The following is a 20,252-nucleotide window of genomic DNA, read 5'->3' as shown; positions in this document are numbered from 1 at the left end:
AACAGAACATGCCAGTAAGACACAGACAATGCTGGCCACTTCCCTGACACTTCACACTTGGGTGGGATGGTGCCAGCTCAGAGCCTAGGGTGTATCATTTTTCACATTTATAATCACAACAGAAATTAAGGGCTAACTGCAACATGTATTAGCCCTAGTTAATATATATTCCAGTGGTGATATCCTCTCTTCTTCCCAGCAGAATCCAAATCTCATCACCTACCATAGATGCCAAGACCAGCACCTTGCCTTTTCTGGAAGCTAGCTATGGGGTAAGTTTACACAAGGGCACCTGAACCAAAGCTGAGTCCCTGATGTGTTGGCTGGAAGGGAAATCTGTTGGACAGTGCCTGCAGGGAAGAGGGCCAGAACTCACCAGGGCAATGATGGTGGCACCAGCTCCAGCACAGGCCACTATGAACAGGTGATAGGACATGTATAACTAGGAGAGAACTGGGCACCAAGGTGAGCATTCTATGGGGGAGTAATGGCCTCCCCTATTCTGGGAGCACTCCCTTTTCCTCTGTACAGCTGATTTCTGAAAACTAGGCACATGCTGGGCTTACCTGGGGAGCTTTCGAAACTTGGCAAAAGGCTGTACCCCATGCCAACACCCCAGGCCTGGGGCTGCTCCCCACAATCAGAATATTATACTGCTCCTGCATGCATGCCACCTGTGGCCCAGATCATGGATGTACATACCAAGAGGCAAGTAGGTGGTGACCAAGAGGCAAGTAGGTGGTGGGCCCTGATTATTGCAACTGGTCCTTGCTTCCAAAACCATATCAGGATCCTCTTAAATGCAAGCTCCCACAAGTGCATTGAGAATCTGCTTTTATAAACAGTCACAAGCCATTGCCTGAAGACTATTTTAGGATAGAGAGATTTTAAGCCATAGTGGATTTATTGCCCATTAAGGTCAGCATTTATTGCCCATTAAGGATGACCAAGCAATACCAACAACTCAGTCTGGAAACAAAAGATTAAGTGACAGTGCATAAAAATTTGGTTGTACACAAATTGAGGGCAGTCTTCTCTATGAAAATTTACTTTGGTCCTGTGTGACAAACATTCTATTTGAAAAACTATCTGAAGATGAAACAAAAGAATTGAGATATATTCAGACTTGGCATGATTGGAATTACTTTCCAGTTATCACCGAAAGAGAAAGCTGTCTCATGGCGCAGGACCTTCACTCAGGGGGTTTAGCTATGAGACAAGGCCATTGTCTAGGTGGAAAATGGTGGCTCAGGGCACCCTTTGCCTCAGCCTGAAGTGCCCAGTAGTTGTCTAGGACCTGCTGGGGGAATGGGGCATACCTCTCTGGTGCTGCAGATGTTTTCCAGGGCTGAGTTACATATTATTCCTGGGAAAGCATTCCAAGGGATGATTCCTAAGAAGCGAGTTCCTGCAGAAGGATGATTAGCACAAACTCTAGCACCCCTGTTAGCATCAGGGCCTCCTCTTTCAATGGAAATTACAGCACAATCATATGAAGCACTCTTCATCAACAATTGGTATATCCACTCTCTGTAGAAGAAATTTTTTGGAACAATAAAAAGTTTTATTTGGACAAGACCAAGTTTGGTCAAGACCAAAGTTAACTATTCCACCAGAAGGGGAAACAAATTGACTTCCTCCCCAACCCAACCTCCACTCCCCCGAAATTGTATGCTTATTTTCAGTGACTGTAAAAACAGGTTATCAAAGCTAGGTTTTCTCTACACTGAATTTATGGACTATTAATTACAAACAGTTAAATGACTGCAGGATGACCTCCCCCCAGTAAAACTCCTCTTCATATCACCATTATATCATACTGAGTTCAAATACATTTCCACATGAATGTCTTGGTCTGTGATCTTCCAAATCAAAGACGGGATTTGATGTTTTTATTAGTCCACATGAGATAACTACCAAAATTAAGAATATAAACTCGGAAACTATCATGAAAATTTGATAGCATAGTTTATGAATCACAAATTTTTGTATTTGTATTTTGTGCCTATTTATTTTTAAATGTAGAAATGCATTTTATTATGTTTAATATTTTAAGTACATCAAAAATATAAATATTTTGGATTAAAAGTCCAATTGGAAATCTTTTCAAAAGAAAACCCATGTGAAGTATATAGTTGGTCTCTCAGTGTAATTCATAGTGGCAACTGCCCATTAGGCAGTTAACTAAAAAAGACATGGATAGTCTGCAACCCAAAGATAATTGTATATGTTTCATGAATAAGTGTGTGCTTAAATATTAAACATAGCTAAAAATTTCACTTTTGTCAGGAAATAAGGGAAAAAAGATTAAAACGTACAATCCATAGTCCTTCCCATCTTTTATCAGGGACCAAGAATAACTTTCATTTTTTAGTAAAATGAGAAATGATAAGTCTCCAGACTGTGATTTAGTAAATGGACAAATATGGAAGATTTAAACCAGTTACTGAAGACCAAATGTTGTAGTGAAAAAAGATTCACTAATATTTAAGAACTAGGAAAATTATAAATGTCTGGAAATTCTTTTGTGAACATTTCAACATTAAAATGTAGAATTTGTTTTTAATCCCTCATAAAGAACAGTGCTGTTGAACCTTGATCTCTATGAGAAGAGACTGATCCAGCCTGCAGTTTTCAATAACCTCCCTATTATGCTATAAAATAAGATGATAAAGATAAGCCACCTGGGAAAAACAAGAATCAAAATGAGAACAATCACATCCCTCCAGAAAAACTGTGAAAGAATATTAATTTCCACTTCAGCTTTAATTAAAATCTCTTTCCCCCCTTGTTTCTGACTCAGAAGGAAAGTGGAATCTGCAGTGATGGACAAGAGGTACCCTGGCTCTTTCTGTGTCCTATAAAAATGAATCAACTTTTGCTGCCTATGGTGAGGAGCCCACTCATTAGAAAATATATTTGAAGAGATTTCCAACAGCTGACATTGATTGAGTACTTTCTGAAGAGTTTAAAATGCAGCTGGATTTTATGTTGTGTTTTATAGTATAAATGAAGTTAAAGCAATTAAAAGACATTTTAAAAGATATGAGTTGAACAGTTTGGATATGCAAATTAAGTGGATTATGCAGTGTGTGCAAAATAGTTTGGGTGAAAAGTTGAATGATATAAAAATGAGAAAATCAATGGAAAATACAAAATTCTTTTAGTGACTATCCATGTCTTTTTTAGTTAACCGCATCATAAAGTATTTTTTGTCACAAAATGTTTTTACCAAATACTTTGAAATTTTTAAATATAACATTTTGAATGACATTCTTTAGAAACTAAAAGTCTGATATTTCTATCCAGAAAATAGAGCATATTAAGGGAAAGAGTATAAAATCTTCCAATAGAATGAATGCAGCAGGTTCAGACACTTAGGTGCTCCTATAATAATTAAGGCCCAAACACACGCACAGAGGATACCAATGAATCAGGGGATTGCACAAGAATTACCATATTGCCTGATGTTCACACAGATCTGCTCCACCCCTGCTGTCCCATTGGTCTGGGGGGACTTGATGACTTCACAGGTGGACCATATGTTTTAGAACGTAAACACTGGCACTACCAAGAAACCAAACACAGCTAGCCAGGCCACCCTCAATACATAGGTGAGGAAGACAAGCTAGGACAAAAAGGAAAAAAAATTGTCACTAACCAGGGCAAAGAACAGCCCCCCGAAGGAATAATAGGACATTTCTCCCAATACTGAAACTGTGGGAAGCAATCAGAGCACTGATTGGACCACAGTATCTCCAAAGCTGGTGCCAGATAGGGAGAGTAGGAGAATCAAGACAGTTAAAGGAACTTTTCAAGTCCTTCTCTCAGTTAAGTAGGATATAAGGTCCAAGAGGTTATCTATCTTGTACAAAGTCATAGAGCTAGTGAAAGTATCTCCCATATTGTACTTGCATTTACATTCTCAGAATATATACCAACAGAGTGCATGGGTAAGGCCTTGGGAGTTCAGTTAAGTTTGGGTATTTTTTTTTTTTTTTTTTGACTGGAAAGACCCAAAGCTGGCTTATGTGAGGTTCACCTTGCAGCCAGGCTGTTTGCCTCCTTTTGGTCACCTAAGGAAACTGTAGAAACAACTCACTTTGTTTTATTTTAAGAACACAAGTTTTCCAAATTTGTGAATTTTTTAAAATACCAAAGCAGATTTCAGTAGTTTCTTTTAAAAATAATTTTATTTATTTATTTTGGCTGTGCTGGGTCTTTGGTGCTACACAGCCATTTCTCTAGATATGGCCTTTTCTTTCTAGGTGTGGTGCTCAAGCTTCTCATCACCATGGCTTTTCTTTTTGCAAAGCATGGGCTTTAGAGCACAGGTTCAATAGTTATGGTGCATGGACTTAGTTGCCTCAAGGCTATGGGATCTTCCTGGATCAGGGATTAAACCTTTGTCTCCTTCATTGCCAGATAGGTTCTTTACCACTGAGACACCAGGGAATCCCATCTTTCAGCAGTTTCATAGTTTGTTCCTCCTCAGTAATTATAATTGGGCTACTCCAGTGTAGGATTTCTTTTCCTTTCCCTTCAAAACAAAACTACTTTCTTTCTAATAAGACATATACACTTGGAAAATGTCTGGTAGTTCTTTGGTGGACCTCCCTTCCTGCAGTAATTAGAGCTCTCTAGGGCATGGCAACCCACTCCAGTAATCTTGCCTGGAAAATCCCATGGATGGAGGAGCCTGGTAGGCTGCAGTCCATGGGTTGCTAAGAGCCAGACACGACTGAGTGACTTCACTTTCACTTTTCACTTTCATGCATTGGAGAAGGAAATGGCAACCCACTCCAGTGTTCTTGCCTGGAGAATTCTACAGATGTTAAGAGTCTCATGGCCTGCCATCTATGGGGTCGCACAGAGCTGGACACAACTAAGGTGACTTAGCATCATCAGCAGCAGGGCATTCATATCTGCTTCCCCTGGTGAACAGGGTAGGGGTGGGGACAGTGAGGAATTCTGAAGGGCAATTCTGTTCTCCCCGATGGGCAGAGTTGTAGTCTTTCCTAACTCAAACAAGTTATTGAGTTCTCAGCATGTTGCTCCAGCCTTATCAGTCACTTGTCGTCCTACCATGCTGCAATGAAAGCCCATTCAATATCCATTTGATATATCAATGAAAGCACGGAGTTCAAGGCACAGGTAAACAAATGAAGAAATGAGTGAAGATAATACAACTCTTCCCCAAACAACAGTGGCTTTGAAAGTTTCTAGAATAGACCTTTTCTTAAACTGACCATAAAATATAGAAGGGATAAAAGCAGTCTATATGGAATGGAGGATAGTCTGCCAACCTGTTCTGTGGTACAGAAGCTCCATATTTGCTCACCACACAATCCCCAAAAGAACTGCTCCAAATAGGCCCAAATGGCCTCCCACCTGGCTTAGAGTGAAGCACCCACTGCCTTGGCACTAGCTTCTTGTACTAACTAGGAAACCCTGAATGATAAGGCAAAAGCTCAAATATTCAAGTATCTAAAATGTTCAACATCAGGTAGTTTCTGATTTGCATCTATGCCACTGCAGCAACTAATCCCTTTCACTTTTACAACTTCATGAGTAGAAGTTAGCATGGGTAAACTGTTGTCTAAAAATTTCCAGGAAGATTTTTCTTTGTTTTCATTATTATGTACTCTTCACTTTTTTAGACAAAGCCAGCTCCTCCTTGCCACACACAGAAAAAAAACAGATTCCCTCTAATTGAATAGTAGTCTCTTACTTGTCTTTTTTAATAATGGCTAAATTCCCAAAGCCTTATATTAATTCATTCCACTGTTCTTTGAACTCAACCTTAAAAACCCAAAGTGAACTCAAGATCCGTTTGTTGTCCTGGGACTGAAAATTCTCAAGTCAGTAAAGAAGTGGTAGAAATGAAGGTGGTATTTCATCTCCATAAATACTTCTAAACAACATACTTTTCTCGAATGACAGTCTCATGAGGACTCTTATTTGTCCTTTGGAAGGTTTTGTGTCCAAGTCTGTACTAGTATATATGTTTATATGTCCTTGCATTTTTCACTTTTTCCCTCCTCAAATACATTGTCAAACCCAGAGACTTAGCATTCTTCCCTTTCTCTCACCTCACACTGAAATATAGAGCCATAAAGAGTCCATCTTTCCCAGTGTCTGGATTTGTGTTCCTCTACCCTCTCCCTGAAGCCTAGTTCAGATCTCCAAAATAGTTTACTACCACTTGTGCCAGAGCTTCTTGAATAAATGTAGCTGTGTGCCAACAACACTTAAATTTACTTTGTATGATTTTCTCATGATTAGACAGTCTTCATCTCCATTACCCCTGTGAAATATTTTCAAATATAAGCATCATTGTTTGTTCATAAACAGCAAAAAAATAAACAAATGGGTACTGGAATAGATTTCATGTAAAGATTATAATTTCTCACTGCCTGCTTTAGCTCATATACTTGTTGATGACAGAGGCCTAAATTTAAATCCTCACACTGCCACTGATGAAATAAGTGCTAGCTGCTTGCTGTAATAGGTGCTTGATAAATACCTCCAGAAGCTTTGTGACAATTTCTCATAATGTATAGAAGTCTTTATAGCCATAAAAGTCATATTCAAATTTATCCATACTTAAAATCAAAGGAGAAGAGTGAGAGCTATGAAAGTTATTTTTAATAGGAACTTGACATTTCAAAAAATATTCAATAATTTTATTATCTGTACATTGATAATTGAAATAATTAAATACTGCCAGTCATTGATTTTAATTTATCCTCAATAATATGCTGAGGCTTTCTTCATGTTCTTGACTTTAAATCAGAATGAACATTACCTGTATCATAGACCTTCCATGCACTGTCAGTGAGGTTTTAACCAAATCTTCAATACATAGAAACACACAGAGCTGTGGCTTTGGCTGGCTTTCAGTCACTGGGGATCTGTACTCACCATTTCGCTGATGCACACAACACAGGCAGTTTTTTAAACTCCCTATACAGTTCTTTCACTGAGCTTATGGTATAAAAGCCTTCTGCCAGCAGAATGATCCCATACAAGAAGAAACAGGATGCACTTCCATAGATGACATAATTGTATCAGTTGTATTGTGTAAAAAGAAGATTCCAAGTGGTTACATTCATGGTTTGGTGAACAGATGATTTTGGCCTCTGGAGGGAGGCCATGAGGGTGGGTGACATCCTGTGACAGCAGGAAGGCACCCCTATCCAGACAACCAAAACCTGGGCCCTTCTTCCAAGGTGGGCAACCTTTCCAGACAAGGGAGAAGTTTCCTTTGGGAAGGGCCTTGTTCAACTTTTAGTACTTATTAGATGAGATCCATATACATGTAAGGAAATGTAGACATTGACAAGTCATTTATCCAGAACCCATATTTGATAACATGCAATACTGTCCAATGATAAAACACTCAACAAATAGGATTAGAAGGAAACTACCAAGGATAATAAAACCCTTAATAAAAACCCATATCAGACTCATAATAAATGATAAAAATGAAGCAGTTCTTCTATGATGATGATGCTTGCTTTTAGCATTTCTATTCAGCATTGCAGTGGAAATCCTATACAGACCCATTAGGTAAGAATAAAAAATAAGAAGCATGTAAAATTATGTTTTACTTGATATCTTATATGTAAATAAACTTTATGATCTCACACACAAATGCACAAGCAAAACTGCTAGAAATTAAATTAGTGAAGAGGCAGGATGCAAAGACATTACCTAAAAATCAGTTGCATTTCTATATGTATCACTGATCAATGTGAAAAAGAAGTTAAAATTCCAATTACAGTCGTATCCAAAAGATAACTTAAAATGTTTAATATTAACTTAACCAAGCATATAAAAGAGTTGTCTGATGAAAACTATAAAACATTTCTGAAAGAAATTGATGAATAAAATAAATGGAAAGACATCATGTTTATGGACTGAAGTTATAATACTATTAGGCTGTCATTTTTACCCAAAGTGATGTAAACATTTAATATTCTCAGTGTGAAAGTCTGAATTTTTTTTGAAACAGAAAAACACATTCTAAAATTTATTTGGAATCTCAAAGAACCTCCTGAGATAGCAGGCAAACAAATCCTGAAAAAAAACATGAGCAAAAGCAAAGCATTCATACTTCCTGATTTCAAAACTACTACAAAAATACAGTAGTGAAGACTGTGAAGATTGTTGTTGTTCAGTTTCTAAGCTGTGTCTGATTCTTTGTGACTGCATGAACTGCAGCACACCAGTCTCCCCTGTCCTCCACTATCTCCTGGAGTTTGCTCAAACTCACATCCATTGAGTCAATGTTGCCGTCCAACCATCTCATCCTCTGTCATCCCCTTCTCCTCCTACCCTTCAGTCTTTCCCAGCATCAGGGTCTCTTCCAATGAATCCTTCGCAACAGGTGTCTGAAGTATTGGCACTTGAACATCAATCCTTCCAATGAATGTTCAAGTTGGTTTTCCTTAGGATTAACTGGTTTGATTTCTTCACAGTCCAAAGGAGTCTCAAGAGTCTTCTCCAACACCATAGTTCAAAGGCATCAGTTCTTCAGCACTAAGCCTTTTCTCTATGGTCCAACTCTCACATCCGTATGTGACTACTGGAAACAAAATAGCTTTGACTGTACAGACCTTTGTCTGCAAAATAATATTTCTGCTTTAAATATGTTGTCCAGGTTGGTAACAGCTTTTCTTCCAAGGAGCAAGCATCTTTTAATTTCATGGCTGCAGTCACCATCAATGAAGTCTGTCACCGTTTCCATTGTTTACATTTATTTTCCATGAGGTGATGGGACCAGATGCCATGATCTTAGCTTTGATCTTGAATGTTGGGTTTTAAGCCAACTTTTTCACTCTCCTCTTTCACTTTCATCAAGAGGCTGTATAGTTCTGCTTCGCTTTCTGCCACAAGGGTGGTGTCATCTGCATATGTGAGGTTATTGATATTTCTCCCAGCAAGCTTGATTCCAGCTTTTGCTTCATCCAGCCTGGCATTTCACTTGATGTACTCTGCATAAAAGTTAAATAAGCAGGGTGACAATATACAACCTTGATGTACTCCTTTCCCTATTTGGAACCAGTCTGCTGTTCCATGTCCGATTCTGTTGGTTCTTGACTTGCATACAGATTTCTCAGGAGGCAGGTAAGATGGTCTGGAATTCTAATTGCTTTAAATTTTTTCCACATTTTGTTGTGATCCACACAGTCAAAGGCTTTGGCATAGTCAATAAAGCAGAAGTAAATGTTCTTCTGGAACTCTTACTTTTTCAATGATCCAACAGATGTTGGCAATTTGATCGCTAGTTCCTCTGCCTTTTCTAAATCCCTTTTGAATGTCTGGAAGTTCACAGTTCACATACTGTTTAAGCCTGGCCTAGAGAATATTGAGCATTACTTTGCTAGTGTGTGAGATGAGTGCAGTTGTTTGAACATTCTTTGGCACTGTCTTTCTTTTGGATTGGAATGAAAATTGACTTTTTCCAGTCCTGTGGCCACTGCTGAAGCCTACTTGAAGGATTTTGAGTATTACCTAACTAGCATGTGAAGTGAGTACAATTATATGGTAGTCTGAACATTCTTTAGTGTTTCCCTTCTTTGGAATTGGAATGAAAACACTTTTTCCAATCCTGTGGCCACTGCTGAGTTTTCCAAATTTGCTGGCATACTGAGTGTAGCATTATAACAGCATCACCACTTAGGATTTGAACCAAAATTGAGTGTAGCATTTTAACAGCATCATCACTTAGGATTTGAATCAACTCAGCTGGAATTCCATCACCTCCACTAGCTTTGTGAGAAATAAAGCAAAGAAAAGTTAGAAATAAAGCAAAGAAAACAGGAGCTAAAACATGGTGAAGACAGGCAAAATTAAATAGAAGTATATATTGAGAAAATCTGTGAATATTAATGAAAAACTATAAAAACAGAAGAATTGATGCTTTTGAACTGTGGTGCTGAAGAAGACTCTCAGGAGTCCCTCCAACTGCAAAGAGATCCAACCAATCCATCATAAAGTAAATCAGTCCTGAATATTCATTGGAAGGACTGATGCTTAAGTTTAAGCTCCAATACTCTGGCCACCTGATGCAAACAACTGACTCATTGGAAAAGATTCTGATGCTGGAAAAGATTGAAGGCAGGAGGAGAAGGGGATGGCAGTGGTGACATGGTTAAATGGTATCACCAACTTAATATAGATGAGTTTGAGTAAACACTGGGAAATGGTAAAGGACAGGGGAGCCTGACATGATACAATCCATGGGGGTCACAAGAAGTCAGACACAGCTGAGTGACTATTGTGAACCAAACCAAGGAACAGAACAACAACAACAACAAAAACCAGAACCATAGAAAGCTAAATTAAAAATAAAACACATAAAAGAAAAATTATGATTTTTAAAAAAGTTCCCAGCAGCCTAAATAGAAATAATGCTAATAAGAAAAGCAATAACCATGAAAACAAAGGGGGGATAAAGGAAAGGAAAAAAGAAACCACTGCAGAACAAACAACAGAACAAATCAATGCATAGTAATAAAAATAAATGTCTTCCTAGGATCTCAACTGTCAGTGTCCTAGTCCCCACCATGAGCCAGAGCATAGCCCCATCTCTCCAAGAAGCTCTCCAATGCCAGGGAGGATGGGTCTCTGGACCTGCTGTGGGAACTGCTCACACTCTAATCTGGCCCTGTTCCTGTGTGTTCTTAAAACTCCCAGTGTGTTTTCTTCCATGGGAATTCTCATTTGTACTTTTATGTACTCCATAGAGACACAGTCTGTGTAGTCGATCAAGTGAATTTAATGTGCAGCTTGTACAGCTGATGGAAAAGGTTTTGATCCTCTTCATTAATCACCTTGCCGCTAGGGTTTAACTGTGGTTTTATTTCCACCTCTGCATGTAGTTTGTCCACTGGGGTTTGCTCCTGAGGCTGCCCTGGAGGACTTGGGTCTGCCCCAGTGAGGGCCAGGTGTGGCATGGTACAGCTGCTTGGGTTATGGGGACCTCAGTGGTGTCAGGGATGCAGCAGAGCCAGTGGCCACAGGCACAGAAGATTAGTTCTAAAAGGGTTCTTTCTGCTCAAACAGCCTCCCTGGCTTTCCACAGCAGGTAGTCAAAGGCCCCTCTGGCTGGGGTCTTTCTCTATTGTTGGAGAGAAAAGAAGCTACAGTGATGGTTCCACCCTTGCACATGACTCAGCAGTGTTGCCCTGCATCCATGGCTGTTAATCTGTCCTCCAGAGGCATTTGCCACTGTGATCTCTCTCATATCCCTACAGGTCATTTCCCCACAGTCAACAGCAGACCTCACCATGTGATTGTTCTCTAATCCCTACAGTCCAGTTCCCAACTGCTGCAGGTTCCCAGGGACTAGTGTCCCTCACTGTGGCATGCAGGACTGTGGCATGGATTCTCTGTGTGGTTCTCACTACATTCAGACCCTCACAGATCAGCTAGCTGCTTCACTTTCTTAACAGCCTCAAATACCTTCCCTCTGTCTCAAAGTATTGCTCCTATGTGGAGATCTCACACTTGCTTCAGTTCCCATAGCAGGTCCAGTTCTATTCACTTTCCCCTTTTTCTCTTTCTTCTTTCATTCTTCGGAGTTTTGTGTGGATCTATATATTCCTTTCTGGTGGTCATGGACTCCTGCCTGCTCTCAGCTGGTGTTCTGCAAGATCTTCTGTGTCTGATGGGGTATTCCTTATGCATCTGTGGGAACAGAAGTACTCCAATCCACCAAATCCTCCACTATCTTGCTGATTCACTAAGGGCTTTTCTTTTTTAAGAGATCTTTATTACAGATTCAGTCTTCCTATTGATTATAAGTATGTTCAAATATTCTTTTTTCTTTTGGTTTTAGTTCACTTCAGTTCAGTCACTCAGTCGTGTCTGACTCTTTGCGACCCCATGGACTGCAGCACGCCAGGCCTCCCTGTCCATCACCAACTCCCAGAGTTCACCCAAACCCATGTCCATCGAGTCAGTGATGCCATCCAGCCATCTCATCCACTTTCATCCCCTTCTCCTCCTACCCCGAATCCCTCCTAGCATCAGAGTCTTTTCAAATGAGTCAGCTCTTTGCATGAGGTGGCCAAAGTATTGGAGTTTCAGCTTTAGCATCAGTCCTTCCAATGAACACCCAGGACTGATCTCCTTGCAGTCCAAGGGACTCTCAAGAGTCTTCTCCAACACCACAGTTCAAACGCATCAATTCTTTGGTGCTCAGCTTTCTTCACAGTCCAACTCTCGCATCCATACATGACCACTGAAAAAACCATAGCCTTGACTAGATGGAGCTTTGTTGGCAAAGTAATGTCTCTGCTTTTCAATATGTTATCTAGGTAGGTCATAACTTTCCTTCCAAGGAGTAAGCGTCTTTTAATTTCATGGCTGCAGTTACCATCTGCAGTGATTTTGGAACCCCCCCAAAAATAAAGTCTGACACTGTTTCCACTGTTTCCCAATGTATTTCCCATGGAATGATGGGATGAGATGCCGTGATCTTTGTTTTCTGAATGTTGAGCTTTAAGCCAACTTTTTCACTCTCCTCTCTCATTTTCATCAAGAGGCTTTTTAGGTCCTCTTCACTTAACCCTGGTTAATCTTGTGTTTCTAGGAATTTGCCCCAGAAAGAGTCCCTCTGTCCTTTTTCTTAGTTCATTTACCTAAAAGTTTGTCAATTATGTTAATGTTTTCAAAGAACCAACTTTTAGTACATTGATTCTTCTACTATTTTTCCACCTTCTATTTCTATTATATGAACACTAATCCTTATGACTTCCTTCCTTCTGCTAGTTTTTAGTTTATTCTTTTTTTTCTAATTCCTTAGGTTATAAAGTTAGGTTGTTAATTTGAGACGCATACTTGTTGGCATAAGAATTTGAACTTTTAAATTTCTTCCATGTCACTGCATCCCATAAGTTTTTTACAGTTAAAAACTGTATTGTTATTGTGTTAAATTAATTGTGATAAATTTCTTAATTTTCCATTCTCCTTTTGTTATTGGTATCTAAATTCATTTTGTTGGAGTTTGATATGTATGATGTACATTTCCATTAACACTTAATATGTGGTCTAATATATAATCTACCCTGGAATATGTCCATGAGCACTTGAGAAGATTTCATGCTCTTGTTGGGTAAAATGTCTTGCATATCTCTGGTAGCTCAGTTGAATTATTGTTATTCTATTCTTCTGTTTCCTTACTATCTGTATTGGGTTGTAGAAATGTCTGTTTGTCCCTTCATGTTTGTCTACTTTTATTTCATACATGGTTATCTATTGTTGGTATTGCTAAGTAATGTTTATAATTATTTTATCTTCTTGGTTTCTTGAATCTTTCATCAATATATAATAATATCCTTTTCATCTCTTTTAAACTTTTCAGATTTAAAGATTACTTTGCATACTGTTCATGTAGCCACTCCTGCTCTTTGCATGGCTCTTTGGTTACTCTTTGCATGGAATATTACTTCCCCTCTTCCTTCACCTTTACTCCATCTTTGGGTTTAAAATGAGTGTCTTGTAGGCCACATTTAGTTGATCATGTAGTTTTTACACATTTTTTCAGACTCAGCCTTTTAATTGTAGAGTTTAATTCATTTATATTTCAAGTAAAACTGCTAAGGAGTGACTTTGTACATTTTGTATTTTTTCTATATGTAAATCTTATAGGTGTTTTCTCTCTTATTTCTCATATTACTGTCTTCTATTGTGTTCAGTTAATTTTTGTAATGGAACATTCTTTTTGTGTATAGTGTTAATTTCACTGTGGTAACAAAAAAGAATACATTTAAGATTTGAAAACTACATTACTATAATTAGAATTTTTCCAATTTAACAGCTGAAATTGAACAAAATTAATCCTTCAAGCTTTCCTCTGCAAACTGTATTTCTTAAACAGGATCCAGAGTTCTAAAATAGTTACATCAGAGGGATTCAGCCAATACAATTATTGCCTAGGTAGGGACACATATTCCTATTGCTTTCTACAGAGTCTAGAGTACTTTGTACACTGTAGTTTCTTTAAGAAGAAAAAACTACTGTGAGGAGCTAACACTTTAAATCCACTTCTAGAAGTTCTTTGGGGTGGTCCCAAGATGGTGGAGGAATAGGGTAGGAGTACACTTTCTCCCCCACAAATTCATCAAAACATCATTTGAATGATGAGCAACTTCCTCAAAACAACTTCTGAATGCTGGCAGAGGTCACCAGGCTCCCAGAAAGGCAGCCCATTCTCTTCGAAAGGAGATAGGACAAAATATAAAAGAGAAAAAGAGAGACAAAAGATTTAGGGATGGAGACCTGTCCTCCAGTGGGAGTTGTGAAGGAGAAGTTTCCACACAGTAGGAAACCCTCTCACAGACACCTCTGTGGGGAGTTTTGTAATCTCAGAGGCAACATAATTGGGAGAGGGAAAAAAAAAAAAAAACCACAGAATAGTCCCTAACAGCAACTACCAGTGAGTGGAGAAGTAGCTCAGATGTTCGTGTCCGCCACCAGTGAGCAGGAGCTGGGTAGGGAGGCACGGGCTGCATCACCGACCCTAATGATCAGGCCTGAATGTCCTGAGCACAATCTGAGGGAGCAAACATGAGATAGCAACCTAAATGGTGGGATTTCCAGAGAGACCAGAAAAAAAGAACTTTCCCTGGAAAGACTCTAACCCACAGCCTGGAGTGTTCACAGAACAAAGTATTGAGCAAATACCAAAGGAGAGCTAGCTAGCTGTGTATTGGCCCCTCCACTCCCAGAGGTAGAGAGGCAGGCATGTGACAGCCAGAGCAGGAAGGCAAGGGGCTGCTGCAGTCTCAGATCCAGAGATGGCATCTTCCACCAAACTGTGAGCAGGTTCCCAGTTGCCAACCATGTCTTCCTGGGATCCTGGGTGGTTGACATCCACCAGGAGAGCAGCAGCCCAAGATTAGCTGTCCAGAGGAGACACAAGGCACACCTGAGAAAGTTTTCTCATGGCACAACCAGGAAATCAAGCAGCCAGGACCGGTGAAGTGATTAAGTTGCACAGCCCACGTGGGACAGTGCACTTGCCAAGCACCTGGTTGCCTGAGTTGCTCGGATCTGGGAAGGGTACAAAACAAATGCCCAGCTGGATCTGTGCCCTTGCAGAGTAACTGAGAACCACAGTGGCCTAGACCTGGAAAGTGCAAGAAAGTCAGGGCCCACCTGGGACAATGCCCCTGCAGAGCACCCTGTAGGCTGAGCAGTGTAGACCCTGGAAGGACACACTGCCCTTGGGCTGTGGCAAACCCAGGGTGGTCCATACACTGTGAGCACTCCCCACACACACCAACAATATTTGTTTGGAGTGTCCCTGCCTCCCCACAAACAACTGAACAAGTGAGCCTAAATAAGTGGCCACCTTCACCCCCTTGTGTCAGGGAGGAAATTAGACACTGAAGGCAAACAGAAGGCAAAATAAACAAAGAGGGAACCATTCTGACAGTGACAGGTGAAACAGATTAAAACTCTGTAGTTAACAATGACTGTGCATTGCAGGGGACCTATAGATCTTCAGAACCAGTACAGATGGAACAAGGAACTATCTGAAACTGAACTGACCCTACACTGCCCACAATAACTCCAGAGAAATTCCTAGATATATTTTCACTATTATCACTTTTTAATTTTCTTAAAAAAATTTAAGTTCTTTATTACGCCTTTAATTTTCATTCTTATAACCTACTATTTACCTTGCCAAAAAAGACCCTATTTTAAAAGCAAATTTCATATATATATATATATTTTTAATTTTGTGGTTGATTTTGTTTTGTATTTTTTATATTGTATTTTTTAGAGTCTAACTTTATTCTAGATTTTTAATCTTTGTGTTTTGATACTTGATTTAAATTTTGTACCTTTAAGAATCTAATCTTCAGTACCCATTTTCACTTAGGGATGTAACTCCTGGCTTGATTACTCACTCCCTTTTTGACTCTCCTTTTTCTCCACCAGGTCACATCTATCTCCCTCCTCCCTCTTCTATTCTCTATATAACTCTATGAATGACTCTGGGTGTTCTGGATTGTGGAGAGCACTGAGGGAACTCATTACTGGTTGCTCTTTTTGCTTTTGACTCCCCCTTTCTCCTCCTGGTCACCTCCATCTCCTTCCTCCCTCTTCTCTTCTCTATGTAACTCTGTGAATCTTTTGTGGCCCCTTTCTGTGGAGAATCGTTTCACCATTAACCTAGATGTTTTATCATTTGTGCTGTAAGAATGAACAAGCCTTGAGGCAACTCTAAAAGAAGGACTGAGAACCAGAGGCAGGAGGCTTGACTGCAAAACTTGAGAACTTCAGAGAACTCCTGATTCCAGGGAATATTAATAGACAAGAGCTCATCCCAAAGCCTCCAAATGCATTCTGAAATCAGGCTCTACCCAGAAGCCAACAGGTTCCACTGCAAGACATACCATGCTAAAACTTGAGCAAAGCAAGAACACATTAAAAGACAGCCTGTCCAAAGAAATGCCAAACCCATAGACACCCCAAAACTCATTACTGGACACTTCATTACACTCCAGAGAAGAGATTCAGCTCCACCCACCAGAACACAGATGCATGCTCCCTCAACAAGGAAAGCTTAACAAGCCACTAGGCCAACCTCACCCATAGGAAGCAGACTCCACACTAAAGAGGAACCACAAACTTCCAGCATGCAGAAAGGGGACCCCAAACAGCAATCTAAACAAGACGGAAAGGCAGCAGAGAAATATTCAGCAGGTAAAGGAACATGATAAATAACCACAAACTAAACAAAAGAGGAGGTGATAGGAAAGCAACCTGAAAAGAATTCAGGTAGTGATAGTAAAGATGATCCAAAATCTTGAAAACAAAATGGAGTTATAGAAATATAGATTAGAGACAAGAATTGAAAAGATGCAAGAAATGTTTAACAAGGACCTAGAAGAAATAAAGAATAAATTAATAATGAAGAATGTAATAACTGAGATAAAAAACACTCTGGAGGAAACCAACAGTAGAATAACTGAAGCAGAAGAGAGGATAAGTAAGGTGGAAGATAGAATGGTGGAAATAAATAAAGCAGAGAGGAAAAAAGAAAAAATTATTAAAGAAATTAGGACAAATTCAGGGAGAAGGCAATGGCAACCCATTCCAGTACTCTCACCTGGAAAATCCCATGGATGGAGGAGCCAGGGAGGCTGCAGTCCATGGGGTCGCTAAAAATCAGACACAACTGAGAGACTTCACTTTCCACTTTCATGCACTGGAGAAGGAAATGGCAACCCACTCCAGTGTTCTTGCCTGGAGAATCCCAGGGATGGTGGAGCCTGGTGGGCTGCCACCTATGGAGTTGCACAGAGTCAGACACGACTGAAGCAACTTAGCAGCAGCAGCAGCATGCCTGAGGTAAAGGGGCAGTTGTCTTACTTCTTTGAGTGGAGACATCGGTGGTGGCTAGGATGTAAGACCTTGGCAAAAACTGACAAAATAGAAGTTGGACTTGCCGTAAGTGATAGAAGGAAAGTAAAAGCAGGGTGGGTGATAGAGAATCCAAGCCAACCATTCTTAAATGTATGATTAACAACTTTAGAAAGGGCTTTGGAGGAGACTATGGCATAAAGTTAACCCCAAACAAACTTAGGACCTTTTGCAAGATAGACTGGCCATCCTTTGGGGTAGGATGGCCCTCAGAGGGAACCCTAGAACTGAACAAAGTTTGGACTATGTACTCTGCTGTAACCGGGCAGCCAGACCACCCAGATCAGTTACTGTACGTCGACTCATGGCTATTGATTGTGCAAAACCCAACCCCTTGGGCCTGATTATATTATCTTAGAAGAAGGGAAAGCAAGAATCTGCTGGCTCTGGCAGAGCTCCAGCAACAAAAGACAAAGAAAATATGTCATGGTCCAGAAGAAGAATTTTTGCTTCCTTCCCCATACTGGAGAACACAGCAGAGGCCCACAGAAAAGGGAGAGGGAATAGGAGAAGATTTTCCTCCCCCACCTACCTCAGTGGAGGCAGCTCTCCTCCCTGCTAATGCACCACTGGGGACAGTAAGAGTGACTGTGCTGGCATTATATCCTCCCTTCCCTAGTCTACAAGGAGAAAAGAGCAGGGAACCAAGTGTTTGGAAACAACGGAGGTCCACAAAGAAGTTGCAGGAAAAAGGAGTTTTGCAAATGCCTCTCAGTGAGGTCCACGCAGCGCCACAGATGGTGCCAGATGGACACATCCGTCCTGGCCCCACTTCTCTTTACTATCAGCCATTCTCAACCACAGTTCTCTTAAAGTGGCAGAGGCACACTCCTCCCTATTCTGAGAAGCTGCAGGGCATGATTCACCTAATGGAGACTATTTTTAGGACCCACAGGCTGGTGTGGGATGATATAGTCCAACTTCTCCTTACCTTTTTCAATACAGAAGAGAGACCCAGATCCTTACAGAGACATGAAAATGGTGCTGAGAAAATGCACCAGAGGGCCAAATGGATCCTGAAACTTGGGCCTGGGAAGCTACTCCTGATAGAAGACCAGATTGGGACTTCAACACTGACCAAGGTAAACAGTCCTTGGAAAAATACTGAGCGTTATTATACAAGGCCTCAAAAGGGGGGGCTCTCAAGACTACTAACATTAGACTAACACCATGATCCAAAAATCAGATGAGACTCGAACAGAATTCTATGAGAGACTGTGTGAGGCCTTCCGACAGTACACCCTCTTTGATCCAGAGGCCCACTGAGAACCAAAGGCTTATAAATGCTGCCTTTGCAGTCCAGTCATATCCCAACAGTAGGAGAAAACTCAAAAAAATGGAGGGATTCTCAGCTCTTACCAGCACCCAGCTATAGACATTGCTGACAAGGTTTTTGTCAACTGGGACCAGGAGGCTATAAAGGAGGCTGAGAAAAAACAAAAGGAAAATGATCAAAGGTTCATCAAAAGATATCTGTCCTGGCCACTGTGCTGGGCTGTCCAGATCCCAGTAAACAGCCAGCTGTTCCACCCTAGGAAACCAGGCCCCTGAACGTCCCTTCAGCAAGACCAGTGTGCTAGATGTCATGGGTTTGGGCACTGGAAAAATGATTGCCCCTTAAAACAAGACTAAGCCAATGGCCTCTGAGCTGGCAGATGCGCTGATTGAGATGGTGGGCATGGACTCTGAACAGGACGACCGAGGTTCCAGTGAACAAGGTCCCTAGGAGCCTATGGTGACTTTAGAAGTGGGAGACTGTTCTATAGACTTTATGGTGGACACAGAAGCTCAGTGTTTCATGGTAACAACTCAAGTGGCCCCCTTGACTAATAAATCTATCACAATTGCTGGGGCAACTGGAGGGAAGATACAGCAGGTCTTCAATAGTCCAAGATTATGCCAGATAGGGGTTCACCAAGTTGTGCATGAATTTTTGTACGTTCCTGAATGTCTGGTCCCATTATTGGGAAGAGACTTGTTGACTAAACTGGGAGCTGAAATATCCGTTTCACAAAAAGAGCCAAAATTATAGGTGGGAACAGAAACTTTCCTTCTATCTGTGACAGTACCGAGGGAAGATGAATGGAAGCTCTATCAGTCACCCAGAAGTCCTAACAAAGCTGTTTCCTGATGTATAGTGTGAAAACAACCCCCCTGGACCTGAGAAAACCACCCACTGGTGGTAACAGACTTACAGGCAAGGGCCTAGCCCATAAGACAAAAAAAATATCCTATACCGCCAGCTGCCAGGGAGGGAACCAAGCTTCACATTGATAGGCTGAAGGAGGCAGGCATACTGGTGGAATGCCTCTCTCCACGGAACACCCCTATCCTTCTGGTAAAGAAGGATGAGTACTGGAGTGGGTTGCCTTTCCCTTCTCCAGGGGATCTTCCTGACCCAGGGATCAAACCTGGGTCTCCCACATTGCAGGCAGATGCTTTACCATCTGAGCCACTAGGGAATTCCCAAAGGAAGGATGAGGCAAAGGATTATCAGCCAGTTCAGGACCCAAGGTTAGCAAATGAGGTGATGGTGACTTTACACCAAACTGTCCCTAATCCCAATACCTTGCTAAGCCTAATGTCTTCTAATGCCCGGTATTTTACTTGTTTGGACTTCAAAGATGCTTTCCTTTGTATAAGAGTGGCTCCAATTGGGTAATTGGAGGATTTTTGTTTTAGAATGGGAGGACCCTGAAATGGGTTGAAAGACCCAGATGAGGTGGCATCAGCTACCACAAGGATTTAAAAATTCCCCTACTATATTTGGGGAAGCTTTGGTAACAGACTTCCTCTTCTTCCCA

General features: G+C 40.7%; 1 pseudogene; it reads right to left on the bottom strand.

Annotated features, from left to right (window-relative positions):
- The window catches only part of LOC132658881 (neuronal membrane glycoprotein M6-b-like), a 39,375-nt pseudogene that overhangs the window by 18,499 nt on the left and 624 nt on the right, over nucleotides 1–20,252 (bottom strand).

Source organism: Ovis aries, chromosome Y (assembly GCF_016772045.2).
Source record: "Ovis aries strain OAR_USU_Benz2616 breed Rambouillet chromosome Y, ARS-UI_Ramb_v3.0, whole genome shotgun sequence".
In the NCBI taxonomy this organism is placed as follows: domain Eukaryota; kingdom Metazoa; phylum Chordata; class Mammalia; order Artiodactyla; family Bovidae; genus Ovis; species Ovis aries.
Note: the sequence above shows the minus strand (reverse complement) of the source record. Positions and strands in the feature narration are given on the sequence as shown.